General features: G+C 35.3%; 1 protein-coding gene across 1 annotated transcript in view; it reads left to right on the top strand.

Moving 5' to 3' along the window:
- Positions 1–24,938, top strand: part of LOC134744271 (ecdysone oxidase-like) — a 299,205-nt gene that overhangs the window by 269,650 nt on the left and 4,617 nt on the right. The gene's annotated exons all lie outside the window — the stretch shown is intronic.

Raw genomic sequence — 24,938 nt, forward strand, 5'->3', positions numbered from 1 at the left:
GTTTTGCACGATGATGCCGTTCTTAGTACCTTCACATTATAGTTTGTAGCGTCGATTCGTCATTTCGCCTGCTTGTCAGTGCGTCGCACTCACGTCACAAGCAACGGACGTCTGAAACTGAAGTGTATATGGGTCTGTAAGACCCGGTAAGCTGTTCTGAAACTGAAAATAAAAGTGTTTGGTTGGATTCTCATAAAGGTGAAGTCCGGAGTCTACTTACTTACAATGGGACGCCATTTAGGGAAAAGGATCGAATGTTTACATTGTGATTTCTTTTTGTAATTTTAATGAGTCAATAATAGTACATAGTTTAAAATAACAATGTACAAAGTGAAGTTATTTGCATAATATTTGAAATGGTAAAAAAATTAAAAACGAAATAATTTTTTTGAAATTTTTTCGTTTTTTATTCCAGATAAACTTACACCTAGTCATTTGTTACAGGTTTTGTTGCAGCTAGTTTTACGGTTTTACTAACTCTCCCATGGAACCACTCACTGTGCTCACCGTTTCCAGGCCAAACCACGCACAGCACCGAAAATCCGAAAACTTAGTTGTGGTCAGTGCTCGATACACGGTCGCATGAGCCCTATACATAATGAACTATATAGCCCGATCAACAAGTGCAGTTTACGTATAAAGTCCGTAGTCACTGGGAAATATCGCGCCAATACAATTTTAGTTACTATTTAAATATAAAGTATAATTTTTTTTCTTGATATCTGAGTTTCGGTACATAAATCACACTTTTTTGTTTAAGAAAATCATACTCATTTTAAAGTATATATGTAAGTAAGTTTGACATGACACTTGACAATTTTAGGTAGATTATTTTCGCATTACTCATAGAAGAAAAGTGCCTTAGAAATTCTAAACTGCATAGTATAGAAGTATGTATTTAGAGCAGGTACCTATCTCATTTTTGTTTTTCATAGACATATACAAATGGATTTGAAGTACAAACGTACTTAACATACTTAAGAAACAGACCTGGAGGTTCAATATTAAGTACATAATGTTAACATACATCGTAACAGCAGAAATAAAAATACCTACCTACTACCTAAATACTATCTAGGTAGCTACAGGACAACCGTGTCGTGACGTCTATATCTATACAAGACTGGCAACTAGAGTAATATTCTTTATTACCCTAATATCAAACCATGCCTGAGTTCTAACAAGACATAACGACAAGATACATCTGAGAATATACCACATATTACTAAAGAGTGAGAGATGAAGTGATTTCTAGATTTATATTCTGATCTAGATTCTAATACAATTTACATTCTATTCTAGTTTCTATTCTGATTGTTTGGCGGAAATTCATTCTCCGCCGCGGGCCTCCACAACTCCCCTTATAGCCCGACCCTGTCCACTCACAACCATTTGGCTTATTCTTGGCTGTTTCTGTTCTAATTCTCATTCTTCATTCTTGGATATCCCTTCATCTCTCTAGTACAAATAATGATGATACTATATTTCTAACACACCATTTAAAAACCCGCAGGTCTTCTTTCTTTCTTCACAACTTACTTCCCGCCCACGCGAACATTGTTCCGTTGGGAAAAAACGTCTTCTACCTCCTACTGTCAAAGATTTGTTAAACCTTTTAATATTCTGTCAGTGCTGCCAGTATAACAATTAAAACTGTTTAAGGCATACACTTACCTGCTATTTTGTTGAGGTTCGCGTTCGACGCGACAAACCGGGAAGTTACATTTATACATTTAGTTATTTATATTTATTTTCAATACTTGAACTATTAAAACAATTTAGGTTTAAGTTTCATTCTAAGACTAGACAGGGAAGTCAGGGACTTTACCAATCAATAAATTAAATAAAAACCCTATGATTGATTTATGAATGTATTTCATTCATAATGTGTCCATGCACTTTTGCAGTTCATTGTACAGTACACAAGAAACTTTTCCTTTAACTTAACATGCCGATTATTGAAAATTTGCTAAATTATAGATTAACTATTTAACAGGCCAATTTGCAAGTACACTGACATCAGAAATCAGAATGATATTTGAATCATGTTATTTATTTAGTTTACGTGCATTTCGCTCGTACTTGCCCATGTATTGGCGCGGGCGAGACGTACGATAACTAAATAATATGATTCAAATATCATTCTGATGTCAGTGTACCTACGTTCAAATTGGTCTTTAGGTATGTGAACTTCTTTGTAGACTGGTCTAAAATACTTCATGACCAGCGTGAGCAGCTGTGCGGATGAAAATAGACACATCACTTGCTCCTTTTGGAAGGACTTGGATGCGATGCTTTTTACTTATTTTATTATACTTGAAAATAGACTTAAAGCTTTGTGGCTTTGGAATGACAGTATACGGCCGTACAATGCTTCTAAGAGATCACTGCGGTACGATAACGATCTGTCAGTGTCAAAAGTGGCATTTCTTCAACAAAAAACGTCGCTTTTGACACTGACAGGTTGGTATCGTACCGCAGTGATCTAGGAGCTTCTTGTCGACCAATGTCTTGGTCACATCGGGTCGTGATTATTTTTTTTGTTTTTGCTCATTAATGTTGTTTAAAGTAAAATATTGATAGCTTATTATCAGGCATCGTAAACTGCGAGCGAAATCCATTGAAGTACTAGGGTTGTTGTCAAGTCAAAGTACGTCATTTCAATGGATTTCGCTCGCAGTTTACGATGTCTGCTTATTAAGCAGTAAACTTGCGCATAACGCTTTGCGGATAATGAAGAATTAATTACGAGTTTAACCACGATTCAGGCGTCAACGCTAAGGTGGCCCCACGTGGCCCTTGCAAAGTCCAGCTTTCGCCTTACAAGAGCTCATAACCCAACTACCGAACAACGTCGTGCTCTACGAGCATTTGGTATTTCTACATCTAACCGTGTCTGGCTAGACATAACTTTATCGTTTATATCAAGAAATATTAATTCGATCCCACATGGATCCCACTTTGACGTTGGCGAAATCATCGACAGTATCGATGGAGCCATATTACCCAAAAATGTATATCTAAGAAGCATTGTTCGAATTGGGCCGATAGAATGTTTATAGACGTACCGCTCGGATGCAGACTATACACCCAGCTTTAATACAGTAAAGTAAATACTCTATAAAATTACCTTTTTCACGTTTTGCGACATTACTGCCAATTGCATTGCTGTCACAAAGTTATTTTGACATTCGCGGCAGTAATGTCTCGCTGCAATGCTGTTGTGTAGTCAGAATCCGTACGGTACCTTAAGTAGTTAAATTGAAAACATAATACAGAGGTATTTCAAAACAACGTTTGCTTGGCATAAAACAAAGGCATACGAGCATATCTGCTCTGTATTAGTGTACCTGAACAACCTTTAAACGAGCAATTCTTGTATATATCTATCTATATATATATATTTCGGGGATCTCGGAAACGGCTCTAACGATTTCGATGAAATTTGCTATATGGGGGTTTTCGGAGGCGAAAAATCGATCTAGCCGGGTGTTATCTCTGGGAAAACACGCATTTTTGAGTTGGTACATGTTTTCCGAGCATAGCTCGGTCTCCCAGATATTAGTGTACCTTAACAGAGACGCTAGTCATATGTTTTCAATCAATCAATCAATCATTTATTTGCACATAAAACATAGTAAATAATGCATGCAAATACATGCAAATAAGGGTACCGAGTACGCCGGCTAGCATCGCTCTGTAACTGTTTTCTATCCATAAGGATCGAACACAATTAGATTTGTTTTCATAATAATATGAATACTATTAAACTGATTTCTTATTCAATGACTCACAAATGTAAGTGTAGATTGCACTACGTACAGCCATGATATACCTACTTTAAATGTGGTGTAGCTGCCTTCGTATTGCCACATCATTCAAAGTACTGTGTGTGCATCTTTACAAGCCAACGTTCAAAATAACAAAGCAAATTATGAAATTATGAAAAGTGGAATCTTGAGCGTTGCGATGGTTTAACCCTCGTGCCTTGAAACCCACGCAATAAATAATGCATTCGTTTCGACACTTATCACTATAAAAATTGTGTAGATATTATGTTTAGTTGACCGTAAGTATATTTGACAATATTGGGTCCCTTTATATAACCTAGGCAAATAATGTAAACCGTCCTGAAACCCTTCCTGCAACAAATACGGCAGTAAACGGCCCTTCGTCCCTCTACGTAATTCACGAGACATTTGTGTCGTCTTTACTAAAAGAGACCTTAGCGCGGTAGACTACTGTATCGTTATCGTATTTATATTTGAACATCGGTCCCTTTCTTGAAATCAACACAATTGGTCACGACCTTAGCTTTGTACAACTGGAATTCTGGATCAGTAATAACTACGAGTAATCAAAGACCAAACTTATTCTAGTGGAGATAGTGGAATTGAGGGGATGCGATCGGAAAATTTATGAATGCTGACAATAAACTCGTGATCTCATGAACCTCATGTTTATTAGCATTGAATTTCAGATCTTTTCACGGGTACTGTTTCTTAGGATTTTTTCGGGTTATTTATATAATATGTTGATTAACTTTACACTTGACTAATGTCATATCCAAGTAGCGAGGTAGGACCAATGTGAACTATGGAGTCTATATTAAAACTCTAATTCTACTCCAGCCGAGATGAGTGGCGCGAGAGTATCTCGCCGCGACATAGACTACCCGTCCCTCTTTAATTCATACAGTTAGTAAAAGACGGGTAGTCTATCTCGCGGCGAGATACTGTCGCACCAATCATGTGCTCGGCCTAATGGAATACTTACTACTTTAATACTTTCATAAAGTCATTTGGACAAAACCTTCGTATTAGTGGAATTGAGGGGATGCGATCGGCAAATTTATGAATGCTGACAATAAACTCGTGATCTCATGAACCTCATGTTTATTAGCATTGAAATTCGGGTTATTTATATAATATGTTGATTAACTTTACACTTGACTAATGTCATATCCAAGTAGCGAGGTAGGACCAATGTGAACTATGGAGTCTATATTAAAACTTTAATTCTACTCATGGAATACTGATACACTTTCATTAAAGTCATTTGGACAAAACCTTCGTTGTGGATTTTGTTTTGGTCATTTAACAATATTACGTATTATAAAATGGTTATGAATTGGTAAAAAATCGAAAATGACCGTTCTACGTATAGGTAGACTGATGTTAGAGTAGCGTACTTTACTAGTAGGTAGTCCCTCAAATTGTACTTGCCTTCAGTTTATTTCATCAATATCCGAATTCCGACCTATTCTGTCCAGTTTATATCTAATATAATTGTTACTTGCCATGTGCTTGCCATACAAACCCGTTTTAGGTGAAAACGCGTTGTTCCTTGTTAAAACTAGCTTTCCGTATCGCTAGTCGTAGTCGCTAGATAGTTAGTCCATCTCGCGCAGACGCTAACGTAAATGTCTAACGCCAACTCGTGGTAATCGTACTGGTTATGTAATATAATAATAAATCCGTTCATAAAAGACAACGTAGGTCTAACACATTACAATGTAAAAAACACAATTAAAAATATAAAAATATATATGTATCGTCCTTATAATCGATATCATAATAACCCATTTCGCATGCCGCGAACCGAGACGCATGGACTTACGGATGCCATCAGACTAGTGATGTGCCGCCGTGAAATTACTTACTTACCGTAATTTTCATTAGTGAAAATTACCGTAAATTACCGAGAAATTACGGTAACTTACCCATGAAGTATATTAAATTAAGATTGAATTTTGCTTACAAGTTTTGTAATTTTAAAATATTTAAATGTTTTTAACGTTATTATTATTAAGTGTAGTAATGTTATCTGACACGTGGTTGATTGGTATAATCTATAGTCTTATTTCTCCTTATCTTAGTCCTAGCTCTATCTGGGCTTTCTTGTACGGCGGAGCCAAAGCGCTTTATCCTGGGGTATAGGGGTAAGGTTCTGAGCTTTCAATGCTTTCATCTCCCTCTTGACATTGAACGACCATGTGTCGGGAGGTCTTCGCCTTTCCAGGAATGTTGTGAGGATATCGTATTGTAGCACAGGCAGGTTTTCGTAACTCAACGACGGACGCCTATTTTTCGTGACGGGGGGGGGGGGTGGGGTATGGGCTAATCCTGCGACCCCAACCCCTCAAGAGGAAGGGCGACCTGCTGAATCCTGGAAGCGCGACTTCGTGAGTCTTTCATTGATGCCAGGTATGGCCTGTCAGCCTCCAGCCTGGTTTAGCCAGTGTGCTGTGTGTCGTGGTTTGTACGTTCCAGCAGCAGTGAGCGTACATTGTTAAAAGGCATCGGGAGAATCGATTCCTGGTCAATGGCCTCCGCACCTGATCCTTGCCTGGAAAGCTCGTCCGCACCGTCGGTACCCCAGGATTTACTATGTCCCTCGATCCATTGAAGGGTGAGCTTCTTATTATGACATACAGGTATGCCATATGGAGGTCTCAATTAGTCGTTCATGGCATTCATGTATGAGTTTTAATGTAATATAGGGCCATTAAGAGTGCTCTTCTGTCGGATAGTATGTGGATGGAGGATCCTACTACCTTCCTTGCAGGGATGGTAGCCGCCGCATTGCTGATGCCCAAGCAATCAGCTTGGAATACCCATCAGTGAAGATTCTGAGCTCACTGGTATTAAGTCCTCCGTGATTGTCCTTATGTAATTGTATTTTGTACATTTTGTCGAAGGTATAATTTGTTTATGAATCCGATCCGTGCCTGCTCTGAGCATTGGAAAGTCATCGTAAACCTTTTCCAGGCATATTGTGTGCCGAGCTCCTAGGTTGGACCATATGTGGAGGTGCTGATGATCAGACATATCGTGTTGACAAATTTATTTACAAAGCCCTCAGACGTTCAAGTGCATAATCAGATATTTTTGAGCACTAATGATAAAGTATTGTTTTTTTTAATACTACGTCGGTGGCAAACAAGCATACGGCCCGCCTGATGTTAAGCAGTCTCCGTAGCCTATGTACGCCTGCAACTCCAGAGGAGCCTTTAATATGTCAAAAGGCGACAATTGGAATTTTCTGATTGACAGACGTCGTTTGCGTCATTGGCGGCCCAAATTCCATCTATGGCATCTCTTTCTTGGACATTTAGGGCGTGTAAGGAAAATACAACCCATCTACAGATCTTGGCGAAAACTTTAATCAGATGCGTGTGAAAAATGGGACGATTTGTAAATGTCGCTTCGCCATGCGTACCCGCCCAGGAAGTTTTTACGCTTATCCATTAAAACATACAGCTTCGAATTGCAGCAAATAAGAAAATATTATATATAACTAATTGTTAGTTATAGTACATTTTTTTTATAAAATATAAATTATTTATACACAAGACCGTAATATGGACAAATCAGGCGGCATGAATAGCAAGAGGCGAATTTGTTCGTGATCGAACGCGACTCATTAAGGCGGTTCCCTGAGCCAGAAGGCGAAAAATCTCCTTATATGATCATATTTTTCTAAGAGACGTTGATATTCGTAGACGTGGAAAAAATGTAATACTTATATGTAGTTCTTGGTTATATTATCTTTCCGATACACGAATTATGATATTTCGCTCGATACAATTAATTCCCAAAGTAACCTCTAACTAGGACCTTTAATCCAACTTTACTCGGTTACTTATTATGTGGCACTTTAAACAAAAGAAGTAGAAAAAACAATCTTAACTTATATAGTAATTTTACCGCTTTCGAATTTCGATATTGTAAGGCAACGTTTTTAAAATAAATAAAAATCGACAAAATTCGATCAAAATTGACACTTGGCGCATGGCCTTTCCCGTTCTTTCTTGCGAAATGTAACAGTGATAGCGGCCAGCCGATGGAACGGCCTTAAATAAAATGATCAAATCTGTTGCTACACCCGAATGTAACATGTTTTACTTATTTTAATGTACATTTACCGATTTTAAAAAAGCAGACATGTTTTTCATTTTTCATGATCTAAGGGCAAACAGAGCGAGCTAGACTGATTCGCAGTTACCGTGGTAAATTGAATTAGGATTTAGGAATCAAGAGATCTGCAAAAGAACATAAACAGAGAGGTGCAGAGGAAAGCCATACATAAATAATCATTCTCGTGTTTTACGCCCACCACGGCGTTCGTGTTCGCAACGAGATCGCCCATGTAGGACACTTCTATAGGTATCAAAGGATTGATTCGCTGTTGTTCGCCTACTACGTAGTAGGTACGCTGTCTTAAAATATTTGCTGTTCGTGACGGAAATGTGTCGACAACGCGGTTAGCGAGATTGAGGCGCACTATACAGATATCCAAAGATTTATTGTCATTTTTTGCCTGTTAGAATAAACATTGTATCATTCGCATGGGTTTGAATGTATTTCAGTGATAATAATAGATTTATTTTTCAATACCTATGGTGAATAAAATTAATGGCAGTGATGGGGCGCTTATAGAACTCGGTTAGCTTGATTTTTTTAAATAATAATCGTACTACTTTATTCTAGATCGCAAAATATAAATAGCTGATAAATAGTACATACAATATATAATGGAAAAAACTATGCGTACCTAAAAAACTACTTACTTATACCTATATTTAGCCGGACGACTTGTGGGCCAAGATAACCGCGGATTGGGAGCCCCACGAGTCAAACCGGGGATCCGGCAGCAGACCTCCTTGGCGATGGCGGGATAACTTGGACTCCTTTTTGAGAGACTGGCCAGATATAGCACTAAACAGAGACGAATGGAAAAAGAGGGGGAGGCCTTTGCCCAGCAGTGGGACACAGTGGGCTCTTAATAATATTTAAAAACTTTAAAAATGAGATAGCATTATGTGTAAATTAACTTTTGCAATTAATATCAAATTTGTCTCGTCTTTGAGAAAAATAATCTGGTAAAAATAATTTAGACGCTGTTATATAATTTGTTTTTTACTTCTCATGGTCGTAATATAGTTCGACTTTATGTCGTGCGTAGACGACATGAAATCGCTTTTTAAGATCTAGTGCATAAAGCAAAATCATCTATTACAACCCTTATTGACAGCAATCATGTCCAAAATCTGCCATACAATATGCCAGCGCCAGCCCCCGACCGGCGCGCTCCCGACCGGCGTGCCCCGCGTCCCCGACCGGCCCGAGTACAATTTTCTTTATTCTTGAATAAATACGGTAAAATAACCTACAATATTGGATATTTTTGTATATTTTACTCATAATCAAAGTGAAAAGCAGTGTATAACTCAGGCATAAATGTCCATTTTTATCCCCGACTATTATTGGCTCGGATAAAAATGGATCGCTTTATGCCCTTGTTGCACAATCTACTATTTCATCACACTTGCTCGAAAAAGATCTTATTTCATGCAGATGTAAAAGCCACACAAAACAAAAGCCTATATATTGTTCCCACTGGAGTTATAAGAGTGTAAAATCTGTCACTAATTCATTACGAACCAAGTAGGAATAAATGAGTTTTACTTATGAAATAAAACTATGAAAACGGATTATATCGCGTATATTGAATTTATTTCGCGGATTTTGCATGTACAACCACCCTTAAAGTTTATAGTTTATGATGGTTCATTATTTTTTGTATGTGGGTATTTTTGCACTTTGTAGTTTTTCCTCAGTCACCCGTTGACTACTAACGCTGTAAAGGGTTCTAAACGTCGGGATGTATTATAAATTCAATATACGCGATATAATCCGTTTTCATAGTTTTATTTCATGAGTAACTATCGCGGTAACGACAATATTGAGTTTTACTTTTAAAATACTGACGTTTCTAGATTAACCGCTAAAAACCTAAACCGCTATAGATTACCAAGAACAATTAGTAAAACAATGTTAGAGTTTCCTTCGTGTGGTAATAATTATTATGGAAAAAGAAGTATGATATAAGAGAATGTAAATCGCTTAGGATGTTTATATATAAAATGAAAATGTTTCCAACAAAATTAAATTGAAGTTACCACCATAAGTAATAAGATGTACTTAACAATTAACTAGGCAATTAGCTAAGTCTACCATGTACCTACCTATCTATGGACAACGTACAAAGATTGTTATATAAAAGAAAGGTTTACTCTTTAGAAGTACAAATGACGGAGTTACTATACCTTCGTAACTTCCGTGTTTCTTCTAAAAACTCCTCTCTAACGAGCAAATACTTGCAACACTCAACTTTTACTTATTATGAATCGACAAAAGCTGTTAACAACGCTATTAACTGAACAATAAGAAGAACAAAGGTGTGAAGGTTTATCACAACTTGGACGTTCAGGTAAAACATGAGTTTCTTACAAAACACTTTACTTGGTCGGAGTTCGACCTCTTCATGTATTCTTATTGATTAAACTTGAGTGAATATACTCGTAGTTCTGAGCGACCCAATGCAATGTGAGCAGAGTGTGAGCTTCTAATTCGTAACATTCTACGTATATTGAAAGAATTCTCTTATTTCGGTTACAGTCCGAGCGATCACGTCTTACATTCGGCAAGCGATTGCTATTATATTGTTGTGAAAACTATATTTCCAGTTGGTTACATAGTGCAGGCCAGTGTTCGTCTCAAGAGAATGAGTAAAATATAAGTCAGGGGGTCAGTGTAGAGAAATATACAATTAATTTCTTAGCTATACGTATTATGGACTGCAAAGTCTTGCTTATACTGGGGATACGCTCGCCTAGTGCAGGCGATGGAAATATAAAAACCTTCCTGGATTTAACTATGTCAGTTGTAAAGTAAAAAATTAACTTTAGAAACTAGTTAATGAACTGACGGGTGTTTTAACGTGAATCAAAACTTCAAACAAAGGAAAATACATAATTAACCCGTTTAATGAACGAAGACGTACTTACACCGTACGTAGTGACGACCGCTTCGCCATACAAACGTAGTTTTAATTTTCCTCCATTTTTATATATTTATTAAACAATAAATGACACAGTAGCACTAAAAATGTCAATGAAACTTTATCAGCAATAACCGTAGCTCAATTTCGTATTTAACTGGTAATAGTTTTCAAACAACAGTTTGCAATATTGTTACCCCCGGAGTTAATCAATCAATTTTTTGTAGTTTGAACCAACTTCAATTTTGCATCTAATTACATTATATCATAATTCTGGTCTCCTTCAAATTCTTTATGCATTCTTTGACATTTGCAATAAAACTGCGCCTACCGGTTTAGGCTGGTTACCCGTCTCCTCTCCCCTAACTCTGTTTGTCTGTCTGTTACCTATTCACGCTTAAACCGGGTGAACCGATGCAAATAAAATTTGGTATGGAGATAACTTGAGCCCCGGGGTAGGACATAGGTTAGTTTTCTATCGATAATAGGTCATCATCATCTTTCCATCAGATAAATTTCGCGGGCAGAAATTAGTTTCCTAAATATATAAACATAAGTTTGTATGGAGATCAAACATTATTTTTTGATCGCGGGACATGAATCAATACAAGATAATTTTTAAGAAAAAAAAAACCGACTTCAATGGGGGATGCCGCTGAAAGTTCACTTATTGTTGATGGTGCACTCTTAGATTCCAGACAATGAAATAAAAAAGGCAGCATCTTTTGCCTAATAATGTAGAAAAGGAGGTAAAACCACCCACTTTTCTAGTAGCATTTCGTTTCTGTAAGGGTCGCAGTTCTAACCTAACCTAACCTACTTTTCTGATAGCATTTCGTTTCTGTAAGGGTCACAGCTCTAACCTAACCTACTTTTTTGATAGCAGTTCTGTTCTGTGAGAATCGCAGATCAAAACCCAACCACCCACCTAACCCACTTTTCTAGTAGCATTTCCGGGTCCGGATCAGAGTCCGGGTCCAAGTTTGGGTCAGAGTTCGGTCCGGGTCCGGGTCCGAGTTGGGGTCCATGTTCAGACCCGGGTCCGGGTCCGAGTCCGGGTCCATGTTTAGGTCTGGGTCCATAAGGAAGAGAACAAATCGCCAAACGTGAACTATGTGTCATTGAAGAGTTCCATTCTGATAATTATCAGTCATCAAATGTCACTTTTTTAAATGTAAATGCTAGATTTATTATAAAAAAAACAAAAATCACTATAAGTATGCCTTTCACATTTGAGGAGTTCCCTCGGTTCCTCGTGGGTCTCATCATCAGAACTCGAGCTTGACAAAAATATGTCTTAAAAACTTAAGTTGCTTAACAAACATAAAGAAGAGGACAAATCGCCAAACGTAAACTATGCGTCATTAAAGAGTTCCATTCTGATTATCATCAGCAGTTCCACTTCATCAAATGTCACTTTTTAAAATGGTAGTGCTGGATTTGTTTATAAAAATACAAAAATCACTATATGTATGCCTTTCACATTTGAGGAGTTCCCTCGATTCCTCATGGAACCGATCATCAGAACTCGAGCTTGACAAAAATGTTTCTTGAAACCTAACTTGCTTAACAAAGATAACGAAGAGGACAAATCGCTAAACGTGAACTATGCGTCATTGAAGAGTTCCGTTCTGATCATCATCAGCAGTTCCACTTCATCAAATGTCACTTTTTAAAATGGAAGTGCTGGATTTGTTTATAAAAATACAAAAATCACTATATGTATGCCTTTCACATTTGAGGAGCTCCCTCGATTCCTCATGGATCCCATCATCAGAACTGCTTTTTGACAAAAACGGGACCAATCTGTATGTATTTTCTAAAAAGGCATTATAAAAGATTACAAAAAAAGTGGACTTGAAATGTTGTAGAAATTATGAAAAGTGATTTCAGCGTTTTTAGAAATTTGTAGTCTAAGGGAGTTAAAATGGGTTGAAAGTTTGCATCGGGAGCGAACATTTTTTTTAAGTGGACTTGAAAATCTAAGGGTTTTGAGAACATTTTTTTTAGTTAGGGGCTTGAAACTTCGTAAGTTGTGACAGACAAATCATGCGTTGTAAAACATTTTGATGAACCGGTTAAAACAATTTGGTTGCTATCTTTTGCTGCATAATGTTCTATGCTTATGTAGAATATATAACCACCAACATACAAATCCACGCGTACGAAGTCGCGAACAACAGCTGGTTAGGTACTAATATTTATAATATTAATAATATACTTAACCTTTTCGATAATTCTTATTCAAAATTAAATCCAAATCTGGCATAATGTCCAATAAGAGCTTTGTTGCCACAAAGAGACGTCACAAATAGATTATGGCGCTGAAAATTCCTATCCGGGAAATATTTCGCACGAGTAAACTACCGGGAAGATTACGCGGTAATTTTCCGCAAGTAAGGGAACATTAATTTATTCCAACGACTGAGCAGTGAATTTTTCACAGAAACGTCGTAAGAGGCATGAAATTACCAGCACAGCGTTTGCGTAAAACAATTAATTTGATTCAATACCTACGACAACAAAATAGGTTCCAAGTTTTGTAGATAAATTAAATTAGATTCGGAAAACATTCCCGGTAGCACAGGGAAATCTCCCAGTAATAATAAAAATTGTGTTTTGGAAGTAAACTTCATTAAATATTTCGCTCTGGTTTAAAAAGATAACCTTTGACATTGAGCCATTGAGCTAAGTCACTCATGTTTTTAATTTATAAGGTATTAGTTTTACTTTTGTATGTAGTTTTAATTATAGGTTACATTTTATACTTTGTTATTTTGTTGTAATAAAATACCTTCGATTGAAATATTTTGAAGCAAAGAAAACTTACGGTATCCAATATTTTGGGTTGCCATAATAAATATAATTTTAACACTAAACTGCGTTTTGTATAAAATTAATTTCATTAACGGGTCTAACGCGGTTAAATTTCATAATTTTACCTTTTTTTCCGACGTTTCAGCAAAATGTTAATTGAGATATTGGTAAACAACACTAAATCACCCGAGATTAGTTTATATAAAAGTTCGGGGTAGACAAACAAATTTATCTGTCCGTATCCGTTTCTGTTTAATGTTTATTGTCCACGGCACGACACGCAACACTAAAAAAATTAACAATACGTCGGAACGATGAAAAAAAGGTAAAACAATGAAATTTAATCGCGTTAGACCCGTTATTGACATTAGTTAAATATAATTTTATTAAGAAATTAATTGAAACCCCTTGTTCTATTTTCGAGTTACAACTGTTTTGCGATGGTTTTGTGATGATCTGCCCGAGCTATGCTCATCAGCTTTTGCAAGGGATTTAATATAAACTTCGGATAATTCTCTCAAAGAAAAGTAAACATTAACTAGGCCGCTCATTCGCCTCAAAAGCGAACGTGGAATTGGTTTGGGAACCAACAAAAACATAAATGTGAAATGAGAGCCAAGTTCAATATTAAGAATAAGTCTCGTTGTTGACTCGCCGACTAAAGAATTGAGATCTATATGGGTGCCAAGTTCTGTGCTGCTGTGTAGAAAATCCTGAAATTATTAATGATTTATTTGACTTGGCTAGTTTTTACCAACAAACAAAATTTTAGAAAAGTAACAGACAAATATAACAGCATATACGTAAAAACTTGAATAAATGTGCCAAATTTCATGCGTGTAAGTTAAATAGGTTTCAGGTTGTAAAGGGGTCAAAAGTAGCTCGAAATGTTTCGTGTAACGGTTGCTGCGTCGCCAATACCTTTTTCTTTGAACTTGGCTGGACACGCTACCGCGTGTCTAGATTATGTATATGTAAATAAATTCGACCCCCTCGCAGCATTGGTTGAAGTTCAAAATCGTGTTTCGCTTTACTGTCACGCTAACGAAGGCAGTATACTAAGCTGACTGAACTGAGTTACTAAGCTTACAACGTCGTTTGAATTTCAACCTTTGAGAAACAGCCCTGTGTTTATCAGTAAAGCCTCGCCATCAAGGATTAAGTTCTTTGAGTTTGATAACATAAGTGTTATTTATCAAACGAAAACTCAAACATTTATTTAGCCTATTTGGCCTCAAGGGTACTTTTAAACGACAAGTTTACAAGTAATAAAAATTCACAACTCAAAATCACTAAAAACTATAAAATACAATTATAATTATGGATTAGACTTTTTAATCGCGGCAATAATGCGTCTACGAACGTCAATTATTTTATCAAGGGAATAAAAACTGACAGCGCAGCGCCCGCGTCAAGGCCGCAACAGTAACGCAGCTGTATGTCACCTTAAACAGAAACACACTTTTAAAACTTGATGCGACGCAGCGTGTCCACAACCTGTATGTAGGCTCTGAGGGTTTGGTTAATTTTTCAGTTTCAGCAAGAACTTTATGTAAGTACGTCATTGTTTAAATAATAATATAGACAACGAAACCTTTAGTTTCGTTTTAAGCTACTGACATTACACTTAGAAAAATAAATGCCCCATGTAACGTTGAATTGGAGAACGCTGTTATATTACTATTTCTAATATTTACTCTGCGCTGAAAAAAAAACTGAAACATTACGCGAGCAAAAAAGATGACATTGATATTAAAAATATATTTTAACTCAGTACACGGGTTCGCGACAATTTTGTACGTTACGTGCACAGCGTGATGCTAATAAAGTAAAACAAACGTTAAATTTCTGCAAAAAAGCACACACAGACACACTGTTGTAAACAAATATCCCGAGCTTGGCCCAAGCTTCTGGTAACTAGAGGCCAGTCATTTTATTTCAACCAGTACCTATAATACTCGTAGGTATGCCACGCTGACCAAAAACCCTTAGAGGATATAACCAAATGGAGTAGCCATTAACAGGCGTTCCCCTCTGTCGAAAATAGTCAGCCAATGGTCATACACAATGTATGGACTGACGTTTATCTGACATGGCTATTTTGTCGTTACGTATACATTTGACGTTCCCCTCCGCAAAAATTGGCAGACTTTTTTGTACAGCAAATTACAGACAAGGCGTCTCCGTTGGTTATATCCTCCAAGCAAAAACCTGATAGTTAAAAAATATAAGAGTGAACCTAGTTATGTTGCTATAATACTGTATTGTAACTACCTTACATGTCCGTCTTTGGGTCACAAACTTCAACTTAATTGGTCCAGTAGTTTCGGAGAAAATAGGCTGTGACAGACGGACAGGCAGACAGACAGACAGACAGACGCACGAGTGATCCTATAAGTTTCGTTTTTTCCGTTTGAGATACGGAACTCTAAAAAGCAATGATGAAATAATAAACATTGATTGTTTATTCGTAAATCAACGTCCGATATCTTCCATCTCGCTACCTACAAGTTGGTATGTCAAAGGTTGAAAATGTGAATATATGTTTAAATTTAATTAGGTAGCCATAAAAAAACCAACGCATAAAAAAATAAAAATATTAAAGCTATGCAGCTAGCTTATGTATGTATGTAGTTCGTAGCTTTAACCGTTTTCACGGTTATATCCAAATATGTCTAACGCATACTAAACTACATGCGGGAAAATTAAAAAATTCTAGCGAAAACAAAGTCAATTTTAGTGGTGAACGATACCATGTACAATATATTTATATGTATGTATGTACAAAGAACATAGTGAACAGTGCAGTCATTATCATAGATAGGTATGTAATATGGGTAATTAATAAGCAACTGGCTGGTTTCACATTATCACAAGTATCTAACGAATTTGCTCTCTATTGTTGGACGTTGTATTGTAGGTATATTATATCCACATAAACACCCTCATTTTGACCTATAACGCTCGTTCGTTCAACAGGTATAAAAAATGTTGCTTTATTTTCTTTTTATTTATTTCCCGTATACATAAAGCAAATCCAACCGAACTTAATCTAAACTTACTTACCGACAGCACGCAAAAAAAGCATTGTTTGCATTAAACAAAGCTGCTTTCACGTTTCTTCAACGGTCCGTTCTTTCACCACGTCTCGAGAATCACTGCATTCAGTACTGAGATTCAAGTATTTTATTCTATCCGAGTGTAACTGTAAAAGGATTCTTTTATAACTGGTTTTAAACTTTACTTTGCTTACCAACTTAACTTTTAGACAGACGTTTTATTTTTGATGATAGAATAAGATATCGTGCATGGATTGTATAACTACATTAGGTACGGGAAAAACATGTTATTTAATTATTATTTTTCATTTTCTTTTCTTATATTTGTCTAGATATTATTTTGTAATGGGTTTGAAACCCACACGGTTAATCCTTACTTGTATTTTAGAACTTTACCTACTTATATAAAAAATAAAATAGTTATTTAGTGGTAAGAAAAACAATACTGTAGTATTTCTCTTAATATCCCACGTTACCATGCACATTAGTAGGAATAACCTGTGGAATAACTATAAGGCCCACTTGCACCATTCCACTAACCCGGGATTAACCGGTTAAACCTGGAGTTACCATGATTACCAGTACAATTTGACATTGGGTTAATGGTTTAAACGCTTAACCCCGGGTTATGGGGATGGTGCAAGTGGGCCTAGGTAAGCAGTTTACCCGACCTTCGCACAAATAATCATGATAAGCAGGAGGCTAATTCCAACTTAAATTCCGATGTAATAATTATGTAATTTTGTTATCTTTCGCCTTATATTGCGCTCGCACCAACGAATGTATAAACTACAAACAAGTACGAGCGAAATGCACGCGCTAATGATAACAAAATGACATCATTTGGATATTGGAATATAACTTCGAATTGACCTGCATTTAGATTTTAAAGCTATGATCATTTTGATTTCAATTTCAGTATCTCTCTCTCTCTATCGCGTAACTCGAGACGTGCGACTTAGATGCATTAATTTTCACAATCTATTGATATTATATTAATGAATTATTGAAGTGTGATTATGTATTGAGTGTTAGTTCCCAATTTGCTTGTATTTGTTTGAAATTATGTTTTATGTACGAGTTTTACGGAACTCAATTTTTCAGCCACTGAGGCAGCTGGGGCTAAAATTTACATGTCCGTTAAATCGCAGTCCAATGTGAGCAAATATCTGTTTTTAAAACTTATACAACAAACAAAATGTATCCCGAAATATTTACCAAAAGTAGGTAGGTATATAAATTACATATATTACCGAAAGTGTAGTCAATAAACACTCAATTTAAAACCAGCTTCTGTGAGGGGTTAAATATAGACAAAGACTTCAGACAATTCTCATAAATAAAAGCAAACATTAACTAGGTCCTTTGTAGTCTCATAAGCGAGTGTGGAATTGGTTAATGTACATATGTAGTAGTAGTAGTAGTAAATCACTTTATTGTAAAAAAAAATGGTTAACATTAAATTCATATAAATTTAGGTACAAAGGTGAACTTATCCCTATAAGGGATCTCTTCCAGCTAACCTTAGAGTTAACGAGTGAGTGAGTTTATTTACATATGTATTTGTAAATAAATTCCTCGATCGACCCTTTTTCCTGGCCGCATGGAAACATTGGTTGAAGTTCAAAATCGTGTTTCGCTTTACTAGAACGAAGGCAGTATGAGTTACTAAGCTTAGAATAAATTTAAAAGTGGAAAAATTACTGCCTTAGGTTAGACTTGAACTCACTCATTTATTCTAAGGTTAATAGCATCGTTCGCAGACGTTTGTGCTTGTTAAAAATTGAGTTACTAAGGTTACAACGTCGTTTGAATTTCAACCTTTGAGAAACAGTTCTCAGTATTTATCAGTAGGGTATAATTTATGTACGAGTTTTACGGAACTCTCAATTTTTCAGCCACTGAGGCAGCTGGGGCAAAAATTTACATGTCCGTTAAATCGCAGTCCAATGTGAGCAAATATCTGTTTTTAAAACTTATACAACAAACAATATTTTTGCTATCATTTTTTTTTCTCAAATAAAGCTCGCCATCTAAACAGTATGAGAGTTTTAAGTTAGTCCATAGCGCGTGCCAATATCATAAATCAATGATAAAGTAAAACATTTTCTTCAACTCATAATCAAGCCAGAAACACATTAATAAAACTCGAGGCGACATGTCCACAACGTAAATGTACGAGTAGCATTAGTACGGGAGGGTTTCGTGGTTGTTTCGTATAAAGTCATCTAAATATTTTAGTTAATATTGGTGTGTAATTGTATGCATAACTATAGACAGCAATACTCTTAATTAAAGTTCTAAGCTAGTGATAGCGGACATAAATAAATAAAAAAGCCCATCTTCCCACCTTAGTTTGGATAACGCTCATGTTACTGTTTCGAATATTTACTCTGCGCCGAAGGAAAACTTTTTAATTTGTTATCGTAAAGGTAACTTGCGAACAGAAAAGGTTACGTTTATATAAGAATGTAATTATAACTTAAAGAGTCACTATACATTTATAGTGTTTCTTTTATTTAACAATAAAATATAATTACAACGGGACAAATAGAAAATAAAAACATTACATAAGCTCGGGCAAGCCAACCTTGTACGTAACGTGCACACCGTGATGCTAAAGTAGTACCAAGAGCAAGTTTAAATTTTTGTCCAAAAAATACACACCATCGTTGTACCTAAACAAATATCCCGCGCTTTGTCGATGCTTCAGGTAACCAGAAGACAGTTAATTTCAACCAGTAGAACATATATGCTATATATCCAAAAAACTGTTTGATAATAAATATAAGAGTGTACCTGGGTACCCAGTTTGGGTCTATGTTGTTATATATTTAATATGTTGTACATAAAAAGCGTTAAAGATAACCAAATTATTTAAGATGGAATATCAAATCTCGAATATCAAAAAACTCGGCTCGGATATCTGTGCCAGCTACTAAAAAGGTGTAATGTGTAATGTATGGTATTACATACAAGTTACTGCGAATCTTTGGGTCTTTAGTCGTTCGTCAGAAGTTATTTAAGGGTTAAGGTAATCTTGTATGCAAAATGAGCGTGTGTCCGATATCTAGAATATAATCTCAGAAATAGGTACCTAATCTACATAAAGGCTGTATTCTGCAAAACAAATGCGACAAAGGGGTCGGACGATGGATTCTGTAATTTAATATTATAACATATATCAAATGTAATATTGTCATATCTGCAATTTAAACTCCGCGGAAGAGGAGAATAGGAAAATACAATAGCGCCTGTAGGAAACGTCACGCAAAATTCACCCTTCTCATCTTCGCTCCTCAAATGACCGCCTTCATCAAAAAATCACTATTTCCATATTCAGAGCCACAATCATGTTCGTCCATGACACACGGCTCAGATTCAGATAAAAAAAAATCCTTGCTACCCAGACGAGAACCCCATTTATCAACAAACGTGTATTGCTGTTTCTTTATGTATGTTTGTCTTTTTGAATTAGAAATTTACTGTAATTAACTGTTTAAATAAATTATACTGATAATAAAAGGCAATAAAAATTGCCATATTAGGCAAGTATAGGGTCATATTTCTTAAGTTCTAAATAAATGATATACTTAATGAATATTTTTATGATTCCTAAGGGCTAATTAGAACGTACCTTCCGATTATAATATTTAAATATAACATTTAAATTTAAATACTTAATAAAACTAAACTAAAATATAACTAAAACCTAAATTACAAATTAATAACATAACTAAGGCATTGTTACTAACAACATTTTTATGGGCCCCAGGCCTGAAATAAACGAATATTTAATTTAATTTAATTTTAATAAAATTAACCTCAAAATTAAAAATTTAAGTTTAATTATAAAAGTGAAATTATTTAAGGAGTTACTTATTTCCAATGGGTATTTATTTGTTGGAAATTGTGTTATCTTCACTACATAGTATAAAACAAAGTCGCTTTCCGCTCTGCATGTATGTCTGTCCCAGGTATGCTTAGATCTTTAAAACTGGCATCGGAATTTGATCCGGTTTTTTTTAATAGATAGTGATTCAAGAGGAAGGTTTATATGTAGAATTTGTAAAGGTTTTGTGTAAATTAGTTGAACTACCCGTGCGAAGCCGGGGCGGGTCGCTAGTTGTCAATATTTATAAATTGTGGTAAAAATTAGTAAATACCATTACAGTACTTAATTATTAAGTTAAGCGTCGCTACCTTCTGGTCCCGCTTAATATGAAATGTATACGAAACCATCGACACGAGAAGAAGAAGAAGTACTTAATTACAGGAATACTAATTTCATTTAATATATCCATAAAAAAATATCAAAAGTACCTACTTTATTTAAATTATTACTAAATCTTTAGCTAATAAAAGTTCAATTTAAAACTGTAGACATAAACATCACAACGGCCGAATTAAAAACGGGTTGGAAAAATACCTCTCAAACACTTAACAAGCTCTTTAATATTAATAAAAAATGTGTACATTGCTAATAAAAAAGGTTCAGTAATTTTAATGAAGCGCTCAAGTAAACATAGGCCGGCGAAATTACTTTATTTGATACAATATTTGCTGAAAACCCCTATTATTAAAATTTTGCCTGTATAAAAAAGGTTTAACTGCTCATCTGAACAAATAAATAATAACACGTAGCTTGAAAATCGAATTTGTAGATAATTACCTTAATCGCACTAAAGGTTTTATAATGAATGGTATTAAAATTACGATAAAAGTGTTATTATATTATTTATCTTTCTACCTAAATATAAGCTGTTGGAAACTTACATACAATACTTACACAACAAAAAGTCTTAATTCATAACTTTATAGGGTTTATCTTTGTTTTTAATTTGATTTGTTCATCTAAGATATTTGCATGATGATTGCTAGCATGAGAAAGTTATATAAGGAAGTCTAAGGCTAGCTTCACACGGCGTAAATTTTTCCGGTATACCGTATACGGGATTTTATCTAATACGGCTAGACGGCTTTCCCGCATAGACGCCGTGTTAAGGATTTTGAACGTTACGATACAAATTTTGCTTTCACTACGGTATTCGATAAAATGGCCCGTATACGGTATACGGTTTACGCCGTGTGAACCTAGCCTAATTGATAATTTATTTCATCAGTCAAGTTCATCGGCTATAAGTAAAATGATAAGATAGGAAAAGATAACTAACAAAGGAACTAAACATCAAAAACAGAGCTGCGGTCACAGCTGTCATCTCAATACATATTTTGCTTATTTTACGATTTAATATCATAAATAATATGGAAATTACAGCTGTCACCGCACCCAAGCTATGTATAAAAATGCCTTGTATCACATCGCGTGTGTGTTACTGTAGGAAAGAGCGACAGTTGATCTATAGCAATTTGTTTTTGAATTGTTACTGATATATCACCACTTGCAGCGCACCAATAAAGCAAAGATGCACGGGCGAAATGTCAAAACCAGAACAAATACGTTGTGACTGTTGTTTGTTTAAAATTATAGCGCATTTTGTAATGGAGGACACGTACCTATTATTATATCAGTTTTAAAGTGGATCGTAAATGACCCACTGTGCCCACAATCAAATTTAAGGTCATTATAGAACATACGTCTAATACCTGATCGTAAAAAGCGGTCTCAAAATGTTATTTTATGTAGGTACTAACTAATCATTCATAAATTATAATATGCATACGCGTTATACCCATATACTAAATCCGGCTAACCTTAAACTAATTACATGGCATTGGCGTAGGCCTTTAACTTCTGGCACGGCCCGCACGGCATCATTCGGTTCTCAAGAGCATAATTACTAGTGAATAAGTAGGAATAACACGTCGATTATATTTAATTAAGTTGCATTTAGTAGTTGTCTTTTAAGAACCATACATTTTGATATTTTATAGTTGTGCTCCAACAGTTATGTAGTTTAAAAAAAAAGTTTAAATTAATTTATTTTAATGTGCGTGTTTTTGTTAATCTTTTTAATAATTGTGAGAGTTCTACGGTACGTCAACTTAAGAACGTTACAATATAAATAATAAATGCTAATTAGTCCATATCCTGCAATCGAACTAGCAAATCTGTAGCAATTGTGCGTCAGGGTTGTCACTGTTGCCAAATGAAGATCAATGTCATGCTTTTTGGTAGAATGTAAGTATTACATGAAATACAGTACATTTTGTTGTCTTTTAGTTGTATACCAGGTTTGTCTTTTAAAAGAAAATCTAAATGTGACGAGAAACGATCTTTCTTTTCTTGGTGGCTTTTACTCGCTAAATGTTTGACCACGCTGTGTTTCTTTGATTTTTATATTCACTGCACATATAATACAAAAAATATTATGTTCGTTGTTTTCAAGCACACCAATATTTTCTAAAGATTCCATAATTAATATTGTCTTCGGTTACCGCGATAGTTACTCATGAAATAAAACTATGAAAACGGATTATATCGCGTATATTGAATTTATAATACATCCCGACGTTTCGAACTCTTTACAGCGTTGGTCACCCGTTGACCACGAACGCTGTAAAGAGTTCGAAACGTCGGGATGTATTATAAATTCAATATACGCGATATAATCCGTTTTCATAGTTTTATTTCATTCCATAATTATTTGAATGAAATAAGGAAAATATGTGATTTCATATACAAAATGACAGACACATTGAAACCTATTTAACATTAATGATATTGACATGTTAATTTATTTACTTTGATTTAAAATTAAACAAGTTTATATCAAAATTGAATAAATTATCAAAAGCAAGATACAATGAATACATTCATAAAACAGAGGACAAATTAAGGGAAAATCCCAAGTTGTTCTAGACACATGTGAAATGTAAGCGCGGAGGGTCAAGTGTGTATCCATCAGTTATGTCTAATGGGTTAAGTACTACTTCAAATAGCAATGTAATATGCGAACTGTTTGCGTCTTACTTTTCAACTGTATATGCAAAGGAAGTTATAACCAGTAATCATGATATTGGTGACCAACAGTCACTAGTCCTCTTATAAATAACATCCTTCACTTTGTTGCTCCTATCATTACTGAAGACAACCTATTAAAAAAACTAAAAGGAATTGATAGAAAAAAACCCGGCCAAGTTCCGTACTTTTTAGTATTTGTTGTTATAGCGGCGTGTTGTGTAACAGAAATACATCATCTGTGAAAATTTCAACTGTCTAGCTATCACGGTTCATGAGATACAGCCTGGTGACAGACAGACAGACGGACAGCGGAGTCTTAGTAATAGGGTCCCGTTTTTACCCTTTGGGTACGGAACCCTAAAAAGGCGCAGGGCCAGACGGAATTCCACCTATTTTCATACATTCATGTGCGTCGGCGTTAGTTCACACCCTAAAATTAATATTCAATAAATCTCTGGCAACGGGAGAATTTCCGCCACAATGGAAGACAGCAAAGGTGACGCCCGTGTATAAGTCTGGTGATGACACTACAATTTCGAACTATAGACCTATCTCCATACTTAGTTCGTTTGTAGTTATACTTAACAAAGTCTAAACAATTGTTGGTGAACCAATAAATATAAAATAAAAAAAATAAAAAGAGGGTCAGTAACTAACTAACTAACATGGCTCAACGACCCAAAGAGGGTCTTGGCCTCCGAAACGAGAGCAGCAGTAGCAGCAGTAAGGTTATCTTTAATTTGTATTAATACATATTAATCATACGTACCTACAATAAATAAGTAAATGATTCATCATAATCACTAACCCTAACATAAAACTGTCATATGCTACGGTTTTGCTACCTCTGTTGCGGGGTTTGCTTATTACTTAATAAACTAGAGCGCGTTTACATTTTTATTGACAATCTAGTTACCTAGTTACTTTATTATTAATATAGAAGTAGCAATGTACTTATTATTGGATTTATTCATAGTTTAAATAAATCCAATAATAAGTTACAATGAGTCGGCCTAAAATGTATTACTTTTAAAATAATTATTGATAGTTTATTAATAATATTTATTTGATCAAAGAAGTAATATTTTATTATATAAAAGGCCCCTCTTATGAAAACGTGTCGATGACACAATTGACAGGAGAAATTATTTTAGATTTTTTATAAACCCGTAAAATAAATAATTTAAATATTTATAAACGGAAAAAATACGGTGTATATCGTCAAGTGACAACCAAAACTCACTAATTACTAAAAAATAAACAAAAATCAGGCTGATATAGGTATAATATGG

This window comes from Cydia strobilella, chromosome 9 (genome assembly GCF_947568885.1).
Source record: "Cydia strobilella chromosome 9, ilCydStro3.1, whole genome shotgun sequence".
NCBI classification, from domain to species: domain Eukaryota; kingdom Metazoa; phylum Arthropoda; class Insecta; order Lepidoptera; family Tortricidae; genus Cydia; species Cydia strobilella.